Genomic DNA, 4,377 nt, shown 5'->3' with positions numbered 1-4,377 from the left:
TTGAGTGCTGTATTTATTTATTTATTTGGCTGTACAGCTTTAAAGTTACATGTTTTGCTCAGCCCTGGCGCAGGGGGCCTCTTGTGCATCGGCCTAACCGGGGGGCTCTTGAACTGGCAGGGAGGTTGTTCCATCTTTGCAGGAGTCCACTCTGCAGGTGGGGGAGAGACATAGGAGAGGTGGAGAATAAACTTAACCTGGGTGTCTGTGTCTTGTGTAGTCTGGGAGATGATTGAATGTTGGGGTGGGTACAGTTTCCTCTGCGGTGGGGTAGAGTGGGCTGCCCCGGGTCCTGTGGGGCTTGGCGGTGTTGCTGCCGTAGGCCCCGGTCTGGATGGGCCTGGGCTCCCTTGCCTTGGTGGATACCAGGGGACGGGGGTGCATATTGGGGTCAGCGGGGGAGCTGGCCCTAGGGAGGGACACCCTCCCCTCCCTTCTTTTCCTCCCCATCCCCGTCTGCCTCCCTCTTCACGCTCCACCACACCCACCCACACAGGTAGGGCTTTGGGGTGCGGGTGTGTCACCAGGGTGCAGGGGAGACATTCCCCCCCCCTCTGTCCTCTTCTGGCCACCTGTGCCTCAATTTTATCTCACAACTTAGACATCCACATTACTTACACTCTCATAACACACACATATATATATATATATATAGGGCCTTGAGGGTGGGCACGTTAACGGCGTCCAGTAGACGGTCTGTGTATTCAAACCTGCCTCTGGCGCCGGTGCCCACCTCTCAATTTTAAATCCATGTAGACATTGAGGGTTCTCGGGAGGGGCCGTGCTATCACCTGCTGCTCTCTGGCAGCAGCACCATGCTCTCCCTTGTTTTAAATACACTTTAGAGCAACACGCAGCAACACTACACTTGAGCGGGAGGAGGGAGGTATGGGGTCTTAACACACCCCTGTTCTCTGCTAGCCATCGGGGCGGGGGGGCTGGGAAGAGATGCTGGCTGTCCGATTGGCCTCCCTGCTGCTGCGGAGCCTGGGGCGGTCTGCTTGCCTCCACCCCGGAGGGAAGGGTAACATCTCTTGGGTCTGGGTGCCGTTTCCATCTCTGGGGGTGAGGATACCTGGACCCGGGATATAGAGTATGTTTGGGGAGTGTGATTGTGTGTACATGTCCATTTACGTTTATTCCTGCGTTGGGTGAGTGCTGAGTGTTTGTATATGTGTGCATGAGGGTGGGAATGCATGTCTGTGTCTGTGTGTGCCTGTTTGTCTGTGTCTATATGTCAGGTCGGGTCTTAGACTTCACCTCTCTGGGAACTCCAAGGCCCTCCAAAGTGTGGAGGCCTATCTCCCCTCACCACACTCCCTGCCGGTGACTGATGCCCTCAGGGGTCGGTGCGTTGGTGGTTCTTGGTGTCCGGGGCTGGGCGCTCAGGTATGTACCAGCTCACTCCCGGTGACTACTTGGCGGGGCCTGGCGCCTGCTGCTCGGTCAGGCCTCTTCCGGGGCGCGGGGGGCCCTCGGGCCTCCGGCCTCTGTGCCTGCGGCTCGGTTCACTCTGGCACAGCTGGCTGCCGGCAGAGCCGGCGGGCACGCCGGTGCAGCCCCCTCTAGCTTCTGCCCGGTGGCTACTGGGTGACCCCTCATCTGGGGATCCTCAGCCCTTCCCATGAAGGTGGCACGGATGCCCCTCCGGTGGTCCTCCTTGGGCTCTTGCACTCTGGGGCCTCTGGATGTCTGGGGCCTGGATCTCCTCCATGCCTGCTTCATGCCCTGGGGGACGGGGCTATGGCTCTCTACATCCTCTAGCAGACCATTACATGGGGAAACCATTTGAATACAAGCGCGCCGATCCACACAGGTGTGCACATGGGTGTTCACTATTCGTAGACTTAAATCACACCTTTCTTGGCTGCTACTTCAAAGCACATTGTGCGCTGTCTGTCCTGCGTGCTGCACAACAACATTCAATATTTAGTATTTACTGCTGTTTTCACTTAGCTAGATTAATGCGATGGTGTTGTGTATAGTATGTTGCATTGTTTTGTTTTGTTTTTTTGCTTGTTTTCTATTCTTTTTCTCTCAACAGGTGATCCCGGAGATATTTTTTCTTCCCCCCTTTCTCACTGTCCCTCTCCCCTTCTGTTTTTCTTTTCCTTCCTCTTTCTTTCTCCCTTTCCTATCCCTCACTCATGTCTGTCCCGTCTGTAACAACTGAAAATAAAATAAATAATAAAAACAAAGGTCGATCAAATGGACCAATACGGCAATGCCATGATGATCCATTTGGCAAAATAAATCCATTGGGTATCCTTGTTGGTCTTCAGACAACAATTCTGACGGCTAAAGAACCAAATGGGACAGGCGGAAAAGAAAAAAAAAAAAAAAAAAAAAAAAAAAAAAAATAAAGTTACATGTTTTGGCGTGTTTGTATTGAAGGAAATTGTTGTGGAACCTTAACTCTGCAGGGGAGACAGTAATGCATATTTATTTCTCAATAACCTGATGTGGCCCAGAGGCATATGAATTATGGATCAAATAGATTTAAAAATACAGTTTATGGAGCTGTGATTCTAAAGTTACAGGATTGCCCAATATTATTGGTTATGGGGAAATTCCAGTTGGTAAGGTTTTACACTGACTGCAAACCTCTAGTTGTCTATTTTGCATTTGTAAAACTATCTCCGTGTGCTGGTGTAGCTCACCAGATGGAGTAGGTTACCCATTTACTGTGTGTCATCCCAGCTTTCCTGTCTTCCTCCATGTCCAACTCAATACAAGTGACTTTCAGCTGTTCCCTGGTCACAAGGGGTTGGCACAGCATGTTTGAGCCTCCAGGGTTTTGCACCAGATATTCTTCCTGACACAATGCTAATAGCATTTATGTCTCTGGCTGTTATCAAACCAGCAATTATAACAGTCGAGACACTGTCCTAGCTTAATAAAGACTAAAAATAAGGGGTGAAAACCTGTTTTGACAAAGTTATGATGTGTTATATAAACGTCCTTAGAATGTTACAATCGTGCAATACTTGGATATATTCACATAATTTTCAATTTGATGCTAATTATGAAACTATAACGAGCATCTTACATAATGTTGTGACACCAAATGACAAATCACAATATAAGAGAGCATCTTACTGTTTCATATAAACGGTGATTACCACAGTATTACACACTAAATGTTTCAGTGCAGAGGTGGTGGCTGACTGGAATGGAGTTTTTAACCTCAATAATTTGGAGAGGTTTCAGTATTTTCCAGACATCCTGTTTGTCCTGCAGACCAATCATCAGTGTGTCTTTGAACTATCAAGTCCAAAGACATACTGATGAAAAAAATAATGTGAAGAATATCTATTTGAGATTAGAACTTCTGATTGGGTTAGCCATGAACAAATCTCATGCAGCCTTTCACTAATCAAGTGAAGTGACCACATTACAGAAAAAAGGAAGTATTTTAAAATTTCATACATTTGTTCAGGCATTTTTGTACACTCCTTGACACAGGCAGATGCTCTTCATTAGGTTGGCATGGTATCAAAGTGTTTAACATCTCACAGCAAGGAGGTTTCTGGTCAAAATTCTGGCAGGTGTCAGTGATTCTTTATCAGCAGTGAATGTGAAATCGAGTGCTGTATGAATGTATAGTTAAAGCTGTTGACTTGTTATTGAAAGCACTTTGAGTGATCGGTAGGACTAGAAAAGTAGATTAAATTACGATCCTACCTGTAATGCACAAAGTACATTTAAAAAAAAAAAAAAGACAAGCTGAAATCCATTTATTCTGAACTAACTGAGAACGAGATCAAAGAAAGGGATGGGAAAGTCATAAAATTACAAAGGTACCTGAGCTCCTGTTTCAGTGTGTGGGAATCGCATGCAAATCCAGCACACGCGAGGTTTCATAACCCATATTTGAATATACAGACTAGCTCACAATAACAAAATTGTGTTTTAGTTTTAAGTAGTGTTGAATTTATATATCTAGAATTTTACATTATTGATGTGATTATTTTTTTTAGGTTATAGCATTTTTTACGCATGATTACATAAAAATTAGAATGATAATAGACAATTATTTTCATTTCCACTTTCATCCATCCATCCATCAATTTTCTTCCGCTTATCCGGGTCGCGGGGGCGGCAGCCCAAGCAGAGAAGCCCAGACCTCCCTCTCCCACCTCCTCCAGCTTGTCCGGGGGAATACCAAGGCGTTCCCAGGCCAGCCGAGAGATATAATATCTCCAGCGTGTCATGGGTCTGCCACGGGGGCTCGGCATGCCCGCTTTCAATAGATCGGAATATGTTTTAAATAATTGTTTCTGATGTTTTCATGTCTTAGATAAAACAGGATATGGTGTTGTGAGGAAATAGATGGGTTTTGTTTTTTTTCAAAAACTTTGTAAATCCAAGAAAATT

The sequence above is a fragment of the Neolamprologus multifasciatus genome, chromosome 16, assembly GCF_963576455.1.
Source record: "Neolamprologus multifasciatus chromosome 16, fNeoMul1.2, whole genome shotgun sequence".
Classification (NCBI taxonomy): Eukaryota; Metazoa; Chordata; class Actinopteri; order Cichliformes; family Cichlidae; genus Neolamprologus; species Neolamprologus multifasciatus.
Note: the sequence above shows the minus strand (reverse complement) of the source record.